Source organism: Lycorma delicatula, chromosome 1, assembly GCF_047948215.1.
Source record: "Lycorma delicatula isolate Av1 chromosome 1, ASM4794821v1, whole genome shotgun sequence".
Taxonomy (NCBI): Eukaryota; Metazoa; Arthropoda; class Insecta; order Hemiptera; family Fulgoridae; genus Lycorma; species Lycorma delicatula.
The window spans coordinates 350,674,616-350,699,440 of record NC_134455.1 but is presented as its reverse complement, the minus strand read 5'-3'; positions in this window follow the sequence as shown (position 1 = coordinate 350,699,440).

Below are 24,825 nucleotides of genomic sequence, written 5' to 3'. Positions count from 1 at the left end.
GCCGACAGTGATTTTGCTCAAAATGCTCTCGTCGGAGCGCAACCGCACCCGCCGGGCAAGAATAGTCCGGCCCACCGACAACGGCCGCAACTCCGCCGACAGCCTGATTCAATGCATACCACCAATACACCTAACCGAGGCACGCTGCCTAAGCGCCTACGTTCGGCCAGTCAACTGCCCAGGCGGTTCCTAGCCACCCAGGTTCCTAACACCTACTAAATTCCTTTGGCGGTCCTGCTCAGGGCGAGGAAGCGAAGGAAGCCAGCAACTATTTTCCACTCACTACGAGTCCTCCAGTTGACTCGTAGATCCAAAACAGAGTTTACTCTCTCGAGTTCCCTACTAACTCTGGTACGTTCAGCTTCGTACCGGGGACATATTTAGAGGACATGGTCCACAGTTTCATCGACCCTACAGTCCGGACAGAAGCCGGAATCAACCAAGCTAAACTTAGCCAATTTGTCCCTAAATGCACCGTGTCCTGAAAGGAACTGAGTGGTATGCCGATTGGGGGATACCCAGCTAATCGCTCGCAACTCTCTAACATCGGGGAATATACCATGCGTATAACGACCTGTTAAAGAAGTGTTCCACCTATCTTGCCAAGAGTCAAAACCTTGGTCTTCGATCTCACGCATACGCCCAGTAGTAAGAAGGCCAGCCTTCTTAGCAACATACCGCTGGCTACGTTCCGTAGCCGAAATATCCGCAGGTTTGATGCCTGCAATCACAGTTACTGCCTCTCGCGAGACAGTCCTGTAACCACCGACAACCGCTAACAAAAGAAGACGCTGGGCTCGTAATAGAATGTCCCTATAGCATTGGTACCGCAAACGATGAGCCCAGACGGGCGCAGCGTACAACATAATGGCCTCACAGACGCCTTTATAAAGAATCCGCATGGTACGGAAATTCAACCCCCAATCGGGATGGACCACTCTTCGGACGCCGAAGAAAGCATCAATTGCCTTCTTCGCCACATACTGGAGGTGCTCCTTGAAGAGAAGCCTCTCATCAAGGATAACACCCAGATACTTCTGAAGGGTGACATACCTAATTGAACGACCGTCCATCACAACCCGCGGATGGCGAGTTGCAGCTAAACGGCTCTTCAAAAACATCATAGTGGTTTTCTCCGCACTGAAAACCATCTTATGCTGAAGACTCCACAACCGCAAAACCCTACATGCCTGTGCCGCTCTAAGCTCGATCTCAGCACGCGAATTACCCTCAACCAGCAGCAGCCCATCGTCGGCATAAGCCACGAACATATTATAACAGTCCTAAATCCAAAATTTCAACATTCTACGGCTAATCGTTTTTGAGTTATGCGAGATACATACATGCGTACATACAGGCGTCACGCCGAACTAGTCCAAAATGACTCTAGTTCAAATGGTCAAAATGGATATTTCCGTTGAAATCTGAAAACCGAAATCTTTCGTGATCACATTACTCGTTTTTATGAAGTAAAGGAGTAAACATATTGGGAAAGTAAAAATATTAGGAAAATATTATTGAAGTAATAATATATTTCATACAAAGAAGTAAAAATGAAAAAAAATATTGGAAAAATAAAAGAAGTTCTCAACTGTTATGCAAACGTGATCCTTAGTGGTTTGGACGAAAAAAAACTAAAAATTTAAAATCTTTTAAACGTTCTGTGACAGGTTTTACTCCTTCTTTCATCTGTTATTTGAATGCTTGCTTGTTTTTAATGTGATAATGTTGTACTATTGTTAATTGTGGATATGATAGGACATTAGTTCATTGCGGGATATTATTATGGTGCGTAATTAAATGAAAGTAATTAAATGAAAGGGGATTTTCAGACCCAAAACAAAAATTAATTGCGTTTTAATAAAAAAAAAAAAATATCTGAAAGAGTAAAATGTACAATTTATTATTTTTGTTCTTAATTTCTGTGTTTTTTTCTTATTAGCTACTGTAGTTTTAGTAAGTGTTCGTTAATGCATTACGTAGTACATACTCTACTGCATTTACAATCTATTTACGTACAGTATTAGTGATAGTTAAAATTTGTTATTTGTTAATACGTATTTTGAATAAATATTTGGGTATTACTTTTACCAGGTAGTAATAGTTTAGTGCACTGTATTTTATTTTATTATATATAGTTATACCTTAATATAATAGTGCATGTATTGTACTGAACTACAGTTCAGTATTAGGATATTTTAATACATATTACTCTTGGATTAATCGCTATTTTGCTATGATTTTAGATTATCTGCTATCCTCTTTCCGGTTAATATCGCAGACAATCGGGAGTTGACTGAAAAACCTAATATAATGAAACTATGTAATTAGTACAAGAGTGTGATTTTGAATTCAGAAATGAGAAAACACAAAAAAAAAATTTAATCCCATCATTTTATGAGGTTTGAGTAAGAACAAACCCTATCAGAAAGTATCTTAAGGTACATATGAGGCATTAAATTATGTGAACAAATTTAAGTATCCTTTAAGTAACATTTTTAGATAAGGGACCAATAAGGCTATTTTCCTATTTTTTTTTTTTTGCCGATTATGACGAAAATTAAATTGGATCGGTGCTCTATATATCGACAGAAATTATCATAAAAAATTTAATGACAACGCTCCAAACATAGACGTTATCAAATCATTAAATATCATCCTAATCGGTCCATCCAGTCAGTAAATATCAAACAAAATAACATGTTAATACACATACATTCATGTAATTTTGTCCCCAGGTTCGAATCCCGGTCAGGCATGGCATTTTCACACACGCTACAAATCATTCATCTTCATCCTCTGAAGAATGCCTAACGGTGGATCCGAAGGTTAAAAATAAAATTTTTTCCAAGGAAATAGTGAGCATTGACTACTATGGCCCTTGTCACAAATTAAAAACACTTCCTCTTCCGTGAAAGTGATTAGGTCAAATACCAGTCTTGTCAAACAGGTCATCCGGAAAAACAGACTTGTCACAAAACAATAAAACACCAGATAAACATTAGATGACAAGGGTGTTTAGGGCCGTTGTTATTAAAATTTGTAATCAATTTTTGAAGAAATGTCGTTAAATTATTAAAGCGGGTGTAAAGGGCCCGCAACTATTAAAATACATCCGTAAATAAAACCAAAACTCAATACTGAAGAAAGCAAAGAATCATAGTTATGACACAAACACAATTAAATTGAATTCAACCAATTATTTATGATTATGAATGAGTTTATTGCTTTAATAAACCGCTCATGTAATTGTTACCGGGAAAGATCAAAATTTGACAATGTCGATATTCTCCGGTGAATGTCGACACATACCAAATGCGTCGATTAAAGACCGAAATATTTGCTTATACTATTATACATTCGGACCTTCACCGGTTTATGTCGACAAACACAAATAAGCTCTGGCGGGGGTCGAAACGATAACTAGAAATTAAAAAAAAAAAAAAATCACCCGATACCAATCTCTAAGGTTATAGATTACGAGACCGTCTTAAAAAAAAAAAAACTAAGTTTAAAGTTAAGCCAAACATAACCTACGCTCGATTCATTCTCTAACCTCGTCTAATTAACGTTGAATGTACAGATTATATATGTTATTTTCCAACATTGGAGGCGATTAATCAAATTCACCGCATTCAGCATGCACTGATGGTGAAAATTAACGTTTATTAGACGAGATTAGCGAGCAAAGCGAGCGTAGGTTACGTTTGGCTTAAATTTAAACTTCCTTGATTTTTTTTTAAACAACGGTGATTTTAAAAAAATTATAGTTATCGTTTTGACCCGGACCAGAGCTTATCTGTGTTAGTCGACATATACCGGCAAAGGTCCGAATAAGCAAATATTTTGGTCTTTCACCGACGTATTTGGTGGTGTCGATTTCATCAGAGAATTTTGACATTTACCAGATATCGATCTGTCTCGGTAACATAATTTGTATAATTATTCTTACGTAATTTTTCAAAGCTAAAATTATGTAATTTTTTGTTTGTTAGAAGGGTTCATGAAACGTTAAGATCTGAAAAACACAGCATACAAAATTTAGGATAGTTTCTCTGTTATAATATTCTGTATTAATATACGGTACATTTAAACAACCGGAAATTTAAAAAATTAAATCCATTATAAATTACAATATTTAAAAAAAAGAAAATTTAATCTGTGAAATTATTATTCAGAGAATAATTTTTATTTAAGTTAAAAATAGAAATCTTTAGGAAGAAATCATGTTTTAATTATTTGAAAAATAAAAAGTTTACCAGATGAATTTATATAAGGAAAAGGTTTGAAAAAATACTGTAAAAATAATATGTTACTGGTTAAAATTTAGAGAACACGGTTGACATGCAGGATTGGAAGATTGCTGAACCAGGAAGAATTGCAGAGGAATATCATCGTAAACACATTCAACCAAACGACTGGTTTTCTTGCTGTCTATGATGTCATTTCCCACTCTACAATCCATTCTACTTTAGTATTAGCAGTACTACTGCAGATACTCAGGTAGAACTACTGCGCGTGGAATGGAATGCAAGTACGTCGAAGACCCCCTGCCTATTTCAGTATACGAACTTACAATTTGCTGCTGGGTCATTTTAGAGAACTGACGAGTAATAATTAAAAAAACAAAAAACTGACTGATTTGCTCATTTCCAACCAGAGTGGGCAGAAAGCCTTGTAATTAAGAGCCACCCTCCTTTAAGGGGTGGATGCAGAGGCGATTTTAGGGTTTGGTTCCATACGGATCTCTACTGCAACTAGTTTACAGTCGAGTGCGGGTTGAATGGGCTGTCCTAGGAAGGTACATACTAGGCTTAGCCCTCTGCTGCGCGTCTGTTTTCTATCCTTTTTAAATTTTGGTCCATAAAACAGAACATATACAAAGGTACCATAAATTTATTTAAAATATAATTAAACGATTTTATTTTACATAAAAAATAGTGAGTGTTCAAAAAGTGATGCAAGCTTATGGGAAAATAAGTAGGTTACAACAGTAGTTGAAAGTGGCCTCCATTATGCGATTCATGTAATTAAATACGACGTTGATAACTCTTAAACACATATTGTAACGTTTGTTGAGTATTTGCAGCGACACGTTGTTCAATTTTTCTCAGCAATTCGAGAATGATGTGAAGATGAGTTTTGTAAGCATCATCCTTAAGGTATCCCCACAAGAAAGTCAGGAAAAATGCCTCGTCAGACCAAAATCAGTCATCTAGTTCTTCCCAATCTGGTGTTACAGATGACATGAACCGCGGACAAGAAGCTATTGTTTTCCAGTGTCTGCAGGTAACAACTCGTGAACAACACGAACGGATGCATGTTTAAACCCTTGCGCAATTCCGTATTTTGGCACTACCAACGGAGAGACCAGACTGGCTAGGTAGGCGTCGCACAGAGCTCTTGAGACTAACAAAATATTCACCTTCCACTTCGATTAACGTTTCTGGTGTGAGCACTTTCGGTCGACCACTTTTGGTTACATCTGCCACATTCCATGTCTCTTGGAACTTATCGTACAGCCGCTTGATGGAGGACATGCTTGGTAAATCCACATCATAATTTTCGGTGAAGGTATTCAGAGTCTGAATAGATAACTGGCACATCTAATGTATTGGGAGATAATAAATATTCTCTGCTGCATTATGTAACCATTTTTCCTCAGTTAAACCAGCAAAAAAAAAGGAAACATTCTTCCATAAGATTGCGTCACTTTTTTAACACTGTATGTTGTTACGTTTTATAACGTTTGGTGAGTAGTAGACTTTTAAAGTAGTTTTACTTTTAAGTAAAATTCATACCGCACCATAATATAGGATTGACCACATAATATACGACTGATGCTGACGAATATATTCACAAACAATTTTTACAAAGTACATATTAATTGATTAAATAAAGTTCCAGAAATATCTCTTGGTGATGTTAAATAAATGTAATTATAGATTGTGAAAATTATCTTCCGTAAAAATGTAAAAAAAAAAAAAAATCTTTCATAATCCTTCAAGTTTGATGATAAGATTTTAAAGTTAGTAAAGCTGACAAAAGAAAGTTGTTGTTGTTCTCTTGTTACAGATTTTATACTTCCATCCCCATTTAGTCGGTTGGAGAGGACGTTATCTCAAACTTCAATTCCTGTATAAATAAATTAAAAAAAAACGTTTTGTACCAAATAACTAAGACTTGTTTACTTTTATTTCAGAAAATAAAACCATTATTAGCTAAACTAAAAAAGTTCACCTAATCAACTCTGGAAAGTCTCTTTCTTTTTTTTATAAAGAAATATTAATAAAAATAGCTTTAGACATGCTTTGAAAAAAAAATCAATTTGATTAATTACTTTAATATCGTTATATAGATTGTGAATCTCGAAAAAAAATGGAGATAAATTCAAGATATGTTCTCAGTTACTAGAAATAAGGCGAGCCTACGGTTCACCGTGAAAATGTAACATGATTTATGTTTCACTACACATGATTTTACTAAATGTTTTTGCCAAAATCATGTTGTTATGTTGCTAAAATCAATTGTTTATTTTTATTTTTTTGTCTTCAGTCATTTGACTGGTTTGATGCAGCTCTCCAAGATTCCCTATCTGGTGCTAGTCGTTTCATTTCAATATACCCTCTACATCCTACTTCCCTAACAATTTGCTTTACATATTCCAAACGTTGCCTACCTGCACAATATTTCCCATTTGTATGTCCCACCAATATTAAAGCGAGTATTCCAGGATGCCTTAATATGTGGCCTATAAGTCTGTCCAGTTAAAGAATGATATCTCAAACATTTTTAAATAAATTCATAAAATAAGATCACTTCTTGTCTTATGGGAAAAATAATTTTTATAAATACAGTATATAGAATCTCTAAGGTATCACTGTATAGTTACTGATTCTTCCTGCAATATATTTGATGCAACCCACATTACATAACTTTCTATTATTAGTCTATACTGCGCCTTGAATCATTTGCTAATCTTGTGGTATAACAACATACTGCAACTGTGTTACTGGTATAAGTTATCTTTATTTTCAAAAGGAATTACTTCCAAATTGTATTTTTATTGAATTCATTCGTTAAAATGACCTTTTTGTTTGTTTTAATACTTTTTATTTGAAATAAAAAGCTTTTGAAAACAAATTAAAAGCTGAATAAATTTTAATCAAACAGTAATTATTTAGTTTATACTAATTTTTATCATTTCTAAGAGTGTGTTGATAACTGATTCCCAACGATCTAAGTGCACCAGATACTTATGAAATCAAAATCGATAAAAAATAAATAAAAAAAAATTAAAAAACTACAAAGAATTGAACAGGCTACCGAGGACGATCCTCGATATACTACTACTACTTGGAGAAAAATTAAGTAGAGCATTAAAAATATGACTTAGGAGAAAAATATTAAAAAGTATACGAGTAAAGAAGATTGTAAAAAGTTATTTTACTTTAATTACAATTTTTATATACGGAATCCATGGCCACCGTACTTCCCCATTGCTTTCATCAATTATAACCATGATTACAAATTATGAATGATTAATGATTATTAATGGATTATTTAATTGTTATTAATGATTTATATTCAGAAATTATAGTAAAAGATTTCTGGAATATGTAATGAGAGAATGGTACAAAAGACCCTCCATACGGGTAACAATTGAAGCAAGGAAACATGTTAACGATATCGAAGTAATCTGTCTAGGAATTGCAGATCACCTAGCGTTTCTAGCCAATAACATCGCAAAAGATAGAATCTAAGTAACTTCATTGGAAGAAATAGCAGGAAAAATAGGCCTAAGAATACCATATGAAAAGATTAGAATAATAGCCATAAATCCCCTGATATTGAACCACGTAATCATAAACGGACACAAGGTTGAGCTAAGTGAACGGTTTAAATATTTTGAAGAAAATATTACACATGATCTCAAAGAAAAACTAAACTGGAAAGAAAGAACACGAAAGCTCAGTTATGGACAAAATACCACCAAAACAACATATAACAAAAATGCTCCTCAATAGATACTAAACTCAAACATTACAAAACTGTAATCAGACCTATAGTATCATATGGAAGCAAAACACTCTTCAAACTAAGATCCAACATTTCCTACTCAGCAGAGATGCAAAGAATAAAAAGAAGAATTCTAAGAACATGCTTAAATAAAAGACGACTTACTGATGTGGGAGAATGGAGACTCATAACAAACCAAGAGGTACATAAAGACGTAGAACCAGCTCTAGACTACTTTAGAAAGAAAAGAATCTCCTTCTTTTCTTTAACACACATAATAAGAACAGAACCAAACAGGCTCGTCAGGAAACTGGTCGAGAAATTCTGGAAAATGTCCAAAACACGGACCTGGAACACCGAAATTAAACAAGATATGCAAGAACTAGAAATCACAATAGAAGATTTACGAAACAAAACTGACAATATAAAAATACTAAAAGAAGCAAACTCCAAATTTAAAATTAAAGAAAAGAAAACAACAACGAACGTTTGTTCAGAAGAACTCAAAAAAGCAAGATCTGACAGAATGAAGAACTATTGGGAAGCAATCAAGAAGAAATATGAAAAGAAAAGACGAACCAGAGTTGACTAGTCCAATGTGACCTAAAAATCCTCAAAAGAAAAAAAAAGATTTCATAAAAATTAGTTACTGCAATAAGAAATATATCTCAAACAAAATTTGATTTCTTCCACCTCTAAATTAAATCTCACAAATACTTACGTTCCCTACTATATTTATAATGTGTAATTATACAGAACGAGTCAAAAGTATGGAAACCCCTCAACAACTTTAAAACCGTTCCAGATAGAATACTCTAATTTTCGGGATAAGGTATCGGTCAACTACTTTACCTTTTGATGAGAAACGGAATTTCAACTCCTACTTGGGGAGGACGGTCCAGGGGTTGTAACTCAAATATTTTAAATTGTAACACCATTTTGTTGTTTTGTGTGGAATACATCATTTTAAAGTTCTCTTTAAGACAAGAAAAATGGTGTAAACAAAATGTTTGTACCCAAAACTTTTAGCGGGATAAATTTTGGATTTTGAAAAAAATCATTGATAATTTAAGGAACTGTTATCGCAAATAAATAAATTTGTAATAATTTTATTGAATGGATATTATCGAATAAATTTATTTAAAAAAAAAATTAAGTATAGCGTTTGCTTATTTACTTATATTTCATTTTAATAAATGTTCGAAATGTTCTTCTGTTGTTTGACAGTGTGCCAATCGGTTATAAAAGGATGATTCAATGATTCCCTGGTAATATTTTGTGTTGATTTTTTAATTCTATTTTGTAAATCATCGATTGGGGCATATTATGATAAACAATACTTTTTAAGCGGCCTCATAGAAAGTAATCCAATTTTGACAAGTCGGCTGATATCGCTGGCCATTCTATTTTACCCCTTTGCCCAACCCATCTTCCATGAGAAAATGCATTTAAAATTTTACGTACCTGAAGATCGTAATGAGACGGAGCACCGTCTTGTTGGAAATCAAATGTTTTGAAAGTTGAGGCCAACAACGTTTTGAATGATTGGAATGATATGGTCGAAACCTCTTTTCGCTTCGTTTAAATTTCCATCGATAAACATAGGCCCTGTCAATCATCCACCAACAATACTTGCCCTTTCAATTACTTTGACTGTATACTGTGTATGTGTCTCACTATACAAGTGGGGATTAATATCATTCCCTTATTGACAATTATGACGATTTACATAGCCATTTTAAAAAAAATAATTGTGGCCTGATCACTAAGACCTATGTTGTTTAATAAATTAGGATCTGCAAAAATATGGTTCATCATAATTTCGCAGAACTCAAGTCTTCGATCGTAGTTATCTTCATTAAGTTCTTGCACCGGATGATTTCTGAAGGTTTGAAATTTTCACTTTTTAATGTTCAAATTGCTGAACGTTAGCTAATATTATACATTTATTGTATTTTCGAGCACTGTTAGAATCAAGGAATGAAGATTTCTCAATAAATTCTTGCATAATCTGTTTGTTATTATTTGTTGCACATTTATGCCTCCCTGGTTTTCCCCTGTTGTTAATGCTTCCTGTCTCTTCAAATCGTTTGATGGTTTTTGACATTACCTTTTGAAATAGGGTTAGGGTTATTAAATGTTACATTGATCAATTCACAAACTTCATTATATGACCTTACTCCATTATCCAAACCCCTCATCATTAAAGGTGTGACCCTATCCTGTTCACTAAGTGACATGTTGATATCAATTTTAGCAGGTAGCACAGACAAAATTGATTATTAAAAAACAATTATAGAAAAGTAAAAAAGATGTAAATAACAAAAGCGGTTTACAAATTTGGGAAAGATAGATAAAATCAATTAGCCAACCGATCACAATAAATTCTCATAAGAAACTAACAACATAATAATGAAACGTACTAAATAGAATATTGATGAATGAAGAAAGCTTCATTTTTGCAACAATAGTAAGAGACAATCAGTGATCAGCTGATCAGCTGATCAGCACGATTAGGTGACAATATTTTTATTTATATACTCATGAAATTGGAACAAAAACAAACTTGAAATTTTTTTAAGTTTTGTTAAATTTTATAATTAAATTTTAATTAAATTAGATTAAATTTTAATTTAACTCAGTTTAATATTTTTTTTTTTTAATTTTATTATTTGAACTTACTGAATTTAGTAATTTTCAAAATACAAAACTTCTTCCGCCGCCATTTTGGGTACAGACATCGTAAAAACTTTCTATTTATACCATTTTTCTAGTCTTAAAGAGACCTTTAAAATTACGTATCATACAAAGGGTGTTACCATTTAAAATAATTGAGTTAAAATCTTAGCCCACCCGCTAAGTAGGGGTTGAAATTCTATTTTCCGTCAAAAGTTAAAGTAGTTGACCGATATCCTGAAAGTTAAAATATTCAATCTGGAACGGTTTTAAAGTTATTGAGAGGTTTCCATCATTTTGACTTGTTCTGTATAAGGAAAAGTAGGCTAATCTGATAAAATTTTCTGTATCAAAATTTTTACAAATCGACTTTTTCATGACCCCTTCAAATCATAAAACACAATTTTAACATTGAAAATCTCCGAAAGGTTTTATGTACTTAGTATGTTGGTCAGGCCTATTCGAATGAAATTTGGCGCAATAATTTTTGTATAATGATCATTGATGTTATCTTATTTTAGATACAATATTATTGGTTAAGGATATGGGAAGATATGGTCTTCATGGGTCCGTATCTAAAGGTTTTTCACAAACGTATTATCTTCCGGATTCGAAGATTAACTGATTAATTTTCAGACCTTTTCATTAACCTTTTTTTAATGAAATTTTGTACGTTGATTTCTGAATACGGGTTACTGGTACGGTTTAATTTTGGTTTTAATTGATCAAGGTGGTGGGGAGATATGGTCATCATTAGTTCCGTATCTCAGAATTTTACTCAAAAGAGTTTTTTTTTTATATGTTCCAATGTCGTAGCAGACGCGTACACTTTTGGTTGAAAAAAAATATGAAAAAATATCAGAAGTTATTAATCAAATAAAATTTTATATACTTTTAAAATTGTGTATATGCAATTTAATAGGCGTACAAGGAAATCATGTGGTGTCTACATAAATTTTTTATTGTTAATATTGAATTATTATTTGTCGTAAATTATTTTTACTATCAAAGGTTAATAATTATCAATAAATCCATTTATTTAAATTAAAAAAGGAGATAAAGTCTGCTTTTAACCGATATGCCTTCCCCTTCAATGACCCAAATATTTCATTAATAAAAATTTTATTTGTTTATAACTCTGGAACCAAGTAAAATAAGTACCACTTCTGATATATCGTTCAAAAGCCCTAAATGATGGCTTATTACTGCAGTTAAGAAAGAGTCCAAAATCCAAATTTTTTTGGAAATTTCGCTTTTTTGGATACTTTTGGTTCAGTCGATTGCAATCAAAAGAGGAGGTGCACGACTAGATGTTACAGCAGTCCTAAATCCAAAATTTCAATACCCTACGGCTAATCGTTTTTGAGTTATGCGAAATACATACGTACGTACAGACGACACGCCGAAAGTAGTCAAAATGGATTCAGGGATGGTCAAAATAGATATTTCCGTTGAAAACTTCATATATTTTAAAAGTATATGATCATCCCTGAATCCCTGAAAAAAGAAGTACCTTTACTTCGTACTAGGAAGTAAAAATATGAAAAATATCAGAAATTATTAAAGAAATAACATTTTATGTACTTTTAAAATGTATCCAATTTAATACGCGTACAAGGAAGTCATATGGTGTCCATATCAGATTTTTTTTTTTAAGGAAAACCATAAACAACGATAATTTATTCGACTAGGACAAATGAGGCAATCTACTAAGGAGCCAGGTACAATAGTGCAAGCTTGGCTTTCAGTCGTCTCCTCTTCTCCACAACGTGATTCTGCCAGGTCAATCGACGATCTAAATATAATCTAGGTACAATCGTTTCCGCGGTAGGGACGAGAATATTGTCCACTTGAACCGAAGGGCTTTTAGTTATGATCGGAATCCTTTCGGTGACCGATTATAAAAATAAATTGCTCAAAAAAGAGAAGAATTTTCATGCACACAATAAAATATTTGTATAACATACCTTTCGAAAAAAAGCAACAGTTAATAGAATAATCTCGATAACTTTTAATTACAAAATTATTACTTACTTAAATTTTTCTAACTTCATATGATCGTGAAAATACCTTGAGAATAAATTCTACACGTTCTAAACATTTATTTATAATAAAAAAAGTGTTAAAGTAAACTGTTTTTTCACTCTTTATATCCTTGTCTTTTTGTACGGTTCTAATATATGCATAGAAACGGGAAAGCGTTTCACTCATAAATTTCCCTAGTAACCCAGAAATGGGATCGGATTGTCTTTCAACGCGTATGACATTTCTAGACGTGATTTGCTATTCATATCAAATCGTTTCTATCATTTGGATGCGGTAACTGGAAAAAAAAGAAGATAAAAAAAGGTTCCTCACTAAGCAGAAGGATAAATCCTGTTAGAAAACCTAATGATTTGTTATATTATTAATCCGTGAAAATTTTAATACTCAAAAAATTTGTCAAAGAATGTTATTAACTACAACTGGAGATAAAATTTCGCAGCTGAACGTTTGCATTTAGTGAAAAATATCACAGGATAAAATTGTTTTAGAATCTGAGTTGTATCCGAAAATTTAATACAAATTGGGGAGGAGATTTCTATTTAGAAAAATTACGTCGGTTACCATAATGAAAAAAATTATCTAATGGGTGTTTTTAATGAACTAAAAAATAGAGGAATAGTTACCAATTTTAAGTTTTTCGTTGTTTACGAGATCTCAACCATAGCATACTTAAAACAAACATGGTGTATATTTACTTGTATCTACTGATGATGATCGTTTAAAAATCGAAATGCCCATCTAGGTCAGGCGTGGTTAACAATTTTTGCCTCGGGACCGAATTGGAATGAAAACTTTTTTCACGGGCCGAACGAAATTTAAAAATTTTAAAATGCTAAATACAAAAACGATGTTTATGAATAAATATAAGTAATTTATTGCAAAAAATTAACAAAAAAAAAAAAAAAAAATTAATGTGACGTGTTAAGTTTTTTAAATTTCTGTATTTTCCATTACTCTTTTTTTTTTTTTATCTTCAGTCATTTGACTGGTTTGATGCAGCTCTCCAAGATTCCCTATCTAGTGCTAGTCGTTTCATTTCAGTATACCCTCTACATCCTACATCCCTAACAATTTGTTTTACATATTCCAAACGTGGCTTGCCTACACAATTTTTTCCTTCTACCTGTCCTTCCAATATTAAAGCGACTATTCCAGGATGCCTTAGTATGTGGCCTATAAGTCTGTCTCTTCTTTTAACTATATTTTTCCAAATGCTTCTTTCTTCATCTATTTGTCGCAATACCTCTTCATTTGTCACTTTATCCACCCACTTTATCCATCACTCAATTGCTTATAAAAAAACTGATATTAAACAAAATTTCGCGGGTCACATAAATTCATTACGCTGGCCAGATCCGGCCCGCGGACCGTATGTTGGCCATGCGTAATCTAGGTTTAGATTTTATGGAATTTTTTTTTAAATGGTTGTTTTGAGCGTAATCTTGTTAGGGTAATTTAAATAAATAACTGAAATCATCTTATCATCGAAATATCATTCCCATGTATACCGTTAGCTCGTTTATTGTATTACGCCGTTTGAAGAATAACGGCATTTAACTTAACATAAAACCAACTTTTAATAAAACTGACTTGAAAAACATTAAGTTCTCCTTGATGTAGCTTTATAATTCTGTCGATAAATGTATTATTCCATATTTTGGAATAATTGATGATTATTATACAATTCAGAATTAGAAGGAATTATAGAAATGTTTAAATATACGATTGTTTTAATCCTGAATAATTAACTTAAATTTAATAGTTACTGGTTTTGGGGAAACAGAACATGAATTTCTTATTAAATTAGATGAAAATGAAAATCCCTTCACAGGAAACTCAATTTTAAAACTGTTTTCTGTGGTCGGTGACGAAGAAAAAATATTGCATCTCACCAGTTACTATTACTCGTTTAGGTATGAAATAAAGCTGCAGTGATACCATTACTTCTAAAAAATTAAATACTTTCATTTTCAACGTATAGGTTTTTATTTTACTTCGTCACTGGATTCTTCAGTATTCATTACTAGAATTTTTAGAATTTCAAAGATTTGATTTCAGATTCGGGTAGAGCATTCGTTTTCAAAGTGCCTGGTAACGCCCCCTTGTAGGCGCTGGTGGCTTTCAGGGGGTGGGGGGTGTTGGTTGGTGGGTAGAAGGCTGACAGAAAATTGGGAGCGTTCAGGCGGTCTAGGAAGGCAATGGCTAACTAAAAAAAAGGCTAAAATAATGATTTCCCGATATTTCAATTTAAAATTAAATATCTACTACACTAATACAAAAAATTAAAAGGACACCTAACTTTTTATGATAAAAAATTATTGTATTCAAACTAATTTAATTTTGCAATCAGAGACTTTGCGAGACGAATAAAAATAAAAATAAAGCTTGAATACTTTACGTTTTGACAGTATACTTCAAATTTAAAAAATCACCAAATTAAAAAAAAAATAGTGGGAAATTGCTTTCACATAAAATGTAAGTTTCAACTTAGGAACAGGATATGCCACGTTTTAAAAACAGTAATTGCAATTGCTATTTTTAAAGCGCATCTTAAAAACAGCAATTGCCATTATTATTTTTAACAGATTGTAAGATTAAAAATTTTGGGGGCGTTAGATAATCTTTGATTACCTAGAATTCAAATCCGTATAAAAGTAACTGCATTTACTAGCATCTGAGTTCTAAAGTTCAAATCCTAGTTAAGGCAGTTACTTTTATACGGATTTGAATTTTAGATCCTGGATACTGGTGTTCTTTGGTGGTTAGGTTTTAATTAACCACACATCGCGGAAGAGTTGACCCGAGATTGTACAAGACTACACTTCATTTAAATTCATACATCATCTGAAGTAAAATACGTTACGGTGGTTCCGGAGGCTAAACAGCAAAAGAAAGAAAAAAAAGAAAGATTCTCAATGTGGGGCAATGGGCGAAAAAGTTTGAGAATCAATGGGATAGGGCGTCAAAAGAAAATGAAAGAGGATTGTCTTATATATGATCAGAAATTTGTGGTAAATTGTAAAAATATCTGACCAATTTTTTTTTAGAATTTTAATTTCTAGATTTGGGATCCTTAAAATTCATAAACGTTTTCAGTAGGAATGTCTGAAAATCCAACTTTCTATGATGGGCAGTTGAAATGTAAAGCACACTGGAAAGTAACTGTAGGTAAAAATATTTGTAACGCATTACAAATACTGAATACTACAGTACTGAATACTACATCGATCGGGGGAAATCCACCTACAACTCTCAAATATGTAAATCTGGGAAAATACCATGCGTGTAACGAATGTGAGAAACTAGTTCCCTTAACTTGCCAAGATACTAAGCCTTATTCTTCAATTTAGCGTGTTCACCCAGTGGTGAATTGGCTATCTTAGTCATTAGAAAACATTCCTTAATTTGTAAAAATTCCTCCGGTTACTTAATTTAATCGTAAATCTCGTATTACATTTTCTGTGGTCAATCAGCGGCTCAAATACTTCGATTTAAGTTTCCGCACCACCTGTAACATTTTCGCATTCAATAATGAACTAGCATACACTTCTGGCAAGTAATTTGATCTGTAGACAACTATACCTGAACAAACTTTCATCTCTTTTTCATTGAATTTTATTGCTGTTAATTAATTAGCCTGCGAATGAAAGAAAAGGTCAATAGGGATATAAAGACTTATTACCTGCTAAATAAGTCTCCTTACGAAGTGATTCATGAAAACTTAAAAAAAAATTGATTGCCTTAACTCCATCTGTCTTGGTTACCGAGCAGCAAATTCATTTCATGTCCGTAGTTCCCTCTAAGCTGCGCGCACGTTGATTTTAGAGATATTGAAATAAATTGTATAGAAAAATGTATTTTCTGCACATTCCGTTTATATTTATATCCGTTATTTTCTGCTATTTGAAAAATATTGTTTAATTCTTTTTTATATGCTGCTTTCTTTAATTTTAATTTATGTAGTCTACATTTCATGTATCTAAAAGTCGCTAATTTATGCTCTATTGGGTGATTCGAATTGTAAGCTACGATGTTATCTGTATAAGTCTTTTTTCTGTGTATTTCAAAATTTAGATTATTATTACTATTTCTTTTTATTGTTAAGTGTAAAAAACTATTAGTTTCATCTCTCTCTTTCCATCGTATATTTAATGTTAAGGTGGAATTTTTTCATTACTTCCAGAATCTTTTCTTTATTATAATTTATTTATTTTTTTAATTACTAGTAGTTTTCCTCGTAAATAATGTATTCTAAAAGATCTGTACTTTATCATGATATCTGTTATCCCTTCTTCCATATCCTTCAGTAATATTTCGCTTAGTATCGCTGATAGTGGATTACCCGTGCCCATTCCATCTTCATTTTATATGTTATATTATTAAACTGGTTTTGTTGAAGAATTGTTTCCAAAGTATTAATAATTTCGATTTTCAAATTATTATTTATCTTTCTCTTTCTTTTCTATAATCTTTCTAGTCTCTTTTAATGGTATAGATAGATATAAATTTTCTACTTCAAATGATACAATTCTGCAGCTTTCAGTTATTCTTTAAGAATGTATAAACATAGAAAAAACAGTTATCTTAGCAGAAAACATAATACTAATTATTATAAGCTTTTACTTAACTTGCTTTAGTTATAATCAAATCTTGCAACTGCTATATATTTTGATCTATCGTATGAAAATCAATGAAATTTGGAACACGTATGTAACTTCGATGACAATACAATACTACGGTGTTACAATTTGGATATGACCCAACCCCACTCACCCTTTCCTTACCACTACGCTAAATTCATGCATGATGCTTAAAATTTTTATTTCTCATGAACTATCGTATGAAAATCAATGAAATTTGATACACGTATGTAACTTCGATGTGTAAAAATAAATATTTTTACTTTTTTTTTAGTCTTATAAACAAACAAAGCTTTTATTTAACTCGCTTTAGGAATAATCAAATCTTGCAACTGCTATATCTTTTGATCTATCGTATGAAAATCAATGAAATTTGGTACACGTATGTAACTTCGATGACAATACAGCACTACGGTGTCGGAATTTGATATGACCCACCCCCACGCCCCCACGCGCTTCCCCTACGCTAAATTCATGCATTTAGTTGAAAATTGTCATTTCTCATGAATTATCGTATGAAAATGATTCAAAATTTGGTACACGAATATAACTTCGATGTGTAAAAATAAGTATTTTTACTTTTTAGTCTTAATAAACAAACAAACTTGAACAAACAATAATATTCAGATATAAATATTGTTAACAATATTTTTTTGCATGTAAAAAGTTTATTGTTCATTAAGACTAAAAAGTAAAAAATACAAAAAAATTACAAAAATATATTTGATTACATATAAATAATTATTTAAAAAAAATGCTATTATTTAACTAATATCAATATTAACATTAATAAAAAAAAGGAAACAAACTAGAAAACCCCTCTAAAAAGTAAAAAAATAAGAATTAAATCAAATTGAGAATTTTAAATAAAAAAATATAATATATTAACAAATATAAAAATGCACTGAAAAGTAAAAAATAAATTGTATAAATATCTAATAAATAACCAATAAATAAAATATAAATAAATGTAATAATTATTACATTTTAAAATTAAAACTAATGAAAATATTTAGTTAAATAAAAGCGTGGCGCAGTTTTTAAAAATAAAATAAATAAAAGCTTTTTTAAAAAATAATTTTTTATTTAATAAAATATATTTTTGTAATTTTTTTTTGTATTTTTTTATTATTATCTTACAACAACCATTTTAAGCGTTGTTTTAATTAATTCGGATAACCGGGAGTTTGGATTATCGATAAAGCTAAAGAAATTATTACTCCTGTCTTATTAAATAAGAAGACATATGTATTACTGTGTATTAAAATTCATGGGTAGTAAAAGAAAACTTAATATTTTTACGTTACTATTTACGTATCTTAGTCCATCAGTTGATCTATACCGTTCGATACACGGTGGAATAGTAATATCTCACTTTTGTCATATAGTTCCAGGGATATATAATATAAGTATCTTGTTTGTTAGTATCCCCTACATTTATCGTTATACGGAGTATACTGGTACAGCGTCCCGCTGCCACCCTTCACAAAGAGTAAAGGGAAATATTGTTTATCCACTCCCACTTTACTTTAGTTCAACCCCTCGTATTCAAACTTCCCCCGCTTAAAATCTACTATAATAACGGTAATCGTATCTGTTATCTTCATAAACTTCCATTCTCATTAGAAATAAACGCGGTGCTTCCTCTATTCATAGTATTACAGTTTTCTTTATTAATGTTTACTCGGATAGAATACGTATTCTATGCGCTCACGGGAGTGTTTTCGAGTTCAAATGAACACGGCCAACGTAATATGTTATAAAACACGAACGTCCAATGTCGTTCAGTTAATTATTTTGAAGAATATTTTAAGATTTAAAGAAAACATTCTGCGGTTGTATTTTCCAGAACAAAGGAATATTATTACCAATTTAAAAAAAAAGTAATGTCTAAAAATAGATTTTTTAATAAAAAATTATAAATATCCGCTTACCAACAAATATTTGTTTCTAGCGTTTTCGGAAAATTATTTCCATCTTCAGAGACGTAGCGTAACTAATTATACATATAATAAAAATACTTCACATATTAAGTGAGTTAAATAAATTTAAAAAAATATATTTATGTGTATTTGTATATTGCTACCGAATGGCTTCGACGGCACGTGGCACTTACTAACGTTATGGTGGCCCTGAAAAGGGCCATCTTTGTCTTCGAAAGCTCGTTATAATTGCTAACCTTAAGGTAGCCCAGAGAAGGGCTGCTGTCGTCGAATGGCTTCGACGTTTCGTAATCCATAACCTTGTGATGGCCCTGAAAAGGGCCGCTTTTTGCGTTAGCTCTGAGAAGAGCTGTGGGTCCGGAAGCTGGTCTCCAGTGAAGTCGGGAAGTTGCAGCTAATTTATTGAAGTCCGACCGGGTTTTCCCTCAGAGCGGTAGTTAGGTCCTCACTAAAGCGTGGCAGTGATGGCCCTCAGAGCCCCGCAGTGTCGGGTCGGCATCGGTCGTCCTTCGCCGGCGCGGCCGAGAAGGTTCTCCCCGAGCGATCCCACGCTGGGCCGGCTACTGCTGCCAAGTCCGCAGGGCGATTGAAGACCGGCGAGCTGGAGCTGGAGCAGGAAGATAGCGTCCGCGACCAGCGACTACCTCGGCGGGTCGGCCAGGCCTGCTGCTCCGGCGGGGATGTTGGCATCCGCCGGGAGGTCCCACGCTGAGCCGGCCAAGGAACTTCTTCTGTCTTCTTCCATCTTCTTCTTCTTGGTCTGCTCCAGGTGGTGGTCGACGATGAATTGCATTCACTCTCGTGATGCATCCTCTTTTATTGGAGCGTGAGAGTGGTGGGGCTGCAGCGCCACTATGGTGGGAGAACTGCGCGGTCATCTGCACATCTGTAGTGATGCTTATATCAACGCGTCCGCATACTGTGCGCCAGTTTGCATCTGACTTACTATACCGTGTTTGGCCGCCGATATTAAATTTGGCATATATGTGGTGACAATATATATATATATATATATATATATATATATATATATATATATATATGTATAATTGTTTTTTTAGGTAGATTTCATAAGAAAACTAGCTATTGCAATGGATACCATGATTGGTTTTCCAGAAAATTTTGACATGTCTTCGCGTTTCACATCCCCCAGACCCAAAAACCACCGTCAGTTCAAATGTTTGTATATACATTTATGTATATATGTATATGTATATACATTTATGTATATATATATATATATATATATATATATATATATATATATATATATATATATATATGTCGGAGAATAAAGTACAGTGGAGTATCTTCCGACAAAACGATGAGAATATTCTTTAGAATATCGGTATTTTTAGTCGTTTTAAGAAATGTACTATTGCTTGTAATGTTTTGAAAAATAAGGTTTAAATTTTTTTATTGCGGTAGGCTTAGGCCTAGGTAGGCACATGGTTGTCAACGTAGTCGGGATCCCAGGACGATAGGGGTATCATAAAATTAATAAGGAAAAGGAAATATGCAGTAGGTATATTATTTGAGAATATTGAGAAAAGGGTAGTCTTGCTTTGGAACCCAGATCGAACAGACGTCCTGGTGATCGCGAATTCGTTATTTCCCTGAGCCTCGGTCTATCGCAAGTTGTTTTGTCTTCGCGTTTCACATCCCCCAGACCCAAAAACCACCGTCAGTTCAAATGTTTGTATATACATTTATGTATATATGTATATGTATATACATTTATGTATATATATATATATATATATATGTCGGAGAATAAAGTACAGTGGAGTATCTTCCGACAAAACGATGAGAATATTCTTTAGAAAATCGGTATTTTTAGTAGTTTTAAGAAATGTACTATTGCTTGTAATGTTTTGTAAAATAAGGTTTAAATTGTTTTATTGCGGTAGGCTTAGGCCTAGGTAGGCACATGGTTGTCAACGTAGTCGGGATCCCAGGACGATAGGGGTATCATAAAATTAATAAGGAAAAGGAAATATGCAGTAGGTATATTATTTGAGAATATTGAGAAAAGGGTAGTCTTGCTTTGGAACCCAGATCGAACAGACGTCCTGGTGATCGCGAATTCGTTATTTCCCTGAGCCTCGGTCTATCGCAAGTTGTTTTAGTATTGTTTGAGTTCTAAATTAAATTAATCTTATATTATGATTCGTGTACTGCTGAGTTATTGATGGGTGATAGTTATCATTTGTAATTGTTTCATTGTACGAGTTGTCTACTCATTTTTATTGGTTGAGCTTTATTATAGTCTTATATATTCTCCACTTGTAATAATAAAAGTGAGTGAAACACAAAACGTTGAATCCCTGACAAATCTCCTCGCCTCTCCGATATCAGAAGTGGGATCGTCTCCATCTGGTCCATCACCTGATCAGTGGAATACATTGTTTGAGTTTATGAAGTGTTGTATGCAAAAGCCATTATCGACAAAGAAAAGTGTTGCGTTACCACGATTTAATCCAGAGAGTGCGGGATCGGATTCTGTTGCTTGGTGCTCTGCAGCAGAACTGTGTCTATTAGAAAATCCTCTTCATCGCGCAATGTGACGTGTTTCAAATGTGGGGTAGCTGGTCATATTGCGCCAAACTGTACGGCTCCAGGTAGCAGCCGTAGCGGTCCAGGGAACAACAAGGAGAATGGTAGCGTCGAACGCCGTGTGAATCTTTGCACAGTTGCAGCTCCTACTGGTATTCTAAACCATCTTGGTGAGTCGTTTCCATATTGTTTTGATTCAGGAGCGGAATGCTCATTAATAAAGGAATCGATAGCGATTAAGTTTTCTGGACGTAGAATTAATGAATTAATAATTTTGAAAGGCATCGGAAATGTTGTAGTAAATTGTAGCATGCAAATTTTATCTATTGTAATTATGGATTTGTTTACATTAGAGATTCTTTTTCACGTTGTCCCAGATGAATATTTGAGTTATAATATTTTAATTGGTCGAGAAATTTTGAGCTTGGGTTTTGAAGTAAATATTTCTCAAAATAATTTTAAAATCTGTAAATCTAAAGTAGTAAATGAATGTAGTAAATTCGAAATTATAAATTTTGATAATTGCAGATACGATAGAAGAAGCGTTTGAAAGACTTCGAGTGGTATTAAAAATTCTTATAGATGCGGGATTCTCATTTAATTTTTCAAAATGTTCTTTTCTCAAAACATCTGTTTCATACCTTGGGTATGAGATTCAAGAAGGACAAGTTTGTCCAAACCCTCGTAAAATAAACTCTTTAAAAATGTTACCCGCTCGAAGGACCGTTACTCAGCTTAGACAGTTTATTGGCCTTGCATCTTGTTTCCGACGGTTTGTCCCTAAGTTTTCACAAATCATGAAACCATTATATGCTCTTACCTCAGGTAAAAAATATATTGAGTGGACTGAGACACATGAAAACGCCCGACAAAAAGTAATTCATACTTTGACCAACGAACCCGTCTTAATTATCTTTGACCCGGATTACCCTATAGAACTGCATACCGATGGGTACGGAGCAATACTCATGCATAACGTAGACGGTAAAAATAAAGTTATTGAATACTTTAGTAAAAGGACAAGCCCAGCTGAGTCCAGGTATCATTCTTACGAACTCGAAACTATGGCCGTTGTTAAATCTATTAAACATTTTCGGTATTACTTGTAAACTCTCTAAAGCTCAGTCAGGTAAAATTCAAGCTGAATTACATCCCATCCCTAAGACCCGCATACCTTGGCATACTGTGCATATAGATATTACAGGTAAATTGAGCGGTAAAAATCATACTAAAGAATACATTATTGTTATTATGGATGGTTTTACCAAATATGTTTATTTACATCACACCAGAAAAATTGACTGTAATAGTGTTATTAAAGCTTTAAAGGCTTCAATATTTATATTGGGAGTTCCCGCTCGTGTGATTGCCGATCAAGGTAGATGTTTTACTGGGAAAGATTTTAAAGACTTTTGTAAATCTTTAAATATTAATCTACATTTAATAGCTATAGGTACTAGTAGGGCAAATGGTCAAGTAGAGCGTGTAATGAGTACGTTAAAAAATATGTTCACTGCTGTTGAGTCTAATAATCGTCCATGGCAAGACGCCATTGGTGAAGTTCAGCTAGCTTTAAACTCAACCGCGAATCGTATTACCAAATCTAGTGCGTTAGAATTATTAATTGGTAAGAAGGCAAGACCTTACGGGTTGTTAGTTGATGACAACGAAAATGAAATTGATATCTCTAATGTAAGACAACGAGCGATTGAAAGTATAGAGGAAAATGCTAATTATGAGAAGATTAGATTTGATAAAAATAAAGCGAAGGTTAATAAGTTTAAAATAGGAGATCACGTTTTGATTAAGAACGAAGAACGTAATCAAACGAAACTCGATAGGAAATTTAGAGGTCCATTCGTAGTAACAGAATTACTTGATACCGACAGGTACACACTAAAATCTTTAAGTAGTAGTAGAAGTTATAAGTATAGTCATGATAAGTTGAGAGAAATGCCTGAGAATTATATTCCTAATGAGTTGGATGTTTCCTCGGACAATGAAAGTTGTGCCGAGGAGACTGTTGATGTTGGTCCTGAAACAGGGACTATGGTTTAAAAAGAGACCACCAATGACGCAATGCACTAATGGCTGGCAGCAGGTCGTGGACCTGGAATTTTTATTTTTCGCACATGCATCAGTGTGTAGTCGTAACTGCAAACTAAATTAGTGGCTAATGTTAGTTTGATCAGGGCGCGATGGGCACCTGATGATGTGTCGGGCAGGTAGTTGTGGCAACTACAGAATATGTATGATACTGTATGTGGCATACAGGGTAGCCTAGAGATAGTGCAGAGGTCTATTGGTGGAGGAAATTAAATCTTATTTGACAGTTAAATGATAAGGAATAATGATTGATGGCTTTTCAATCTCTTGAGTACTGTACGATGACTATTTAGGATAATGAATAATTAATGGATTTCTGTTACTCGAGAGGACTTCTGAATCTATCTTTTGTACTTTAACTATTGTAAAACGCTTTATAATGACCGAGGTCAGTTGAAAACAAAAATTAAAATACCACTGTAACTCAATGTTTTAGATACACCCGAGGGCGTGTGATTGTCAGAATGGCCGTGTCGGAGAATAAAGTACAGTGGAGTATCTTCCGACAAAACGATGAGAATATTCTTTAGAATATCGGTATTTTTAGTAGTTTTAAGAAATGTACTATTGCTTGTAATGTTTTGTAAAATAAGGTTTAAATTGTTTTATTGCGGTAGGCTTAGGCCTAGGTAGGCACATGGTTGTCAACGTAGTCGGGATCCCAGGACGATAGGGGTATCATAAAATTAATAAGGAAAAGGAAATATGCAGTAGGTATATTATTTGAGAATATTGAGAAAAGGGTAGTCTTGCTTTGGAACCCAGATCGAACAGACGTCCTGGTGATCGCGAATTCGTTATTTCCCTGAGCCTCGGTCTATCGCAAGTTGTTTTAGTAT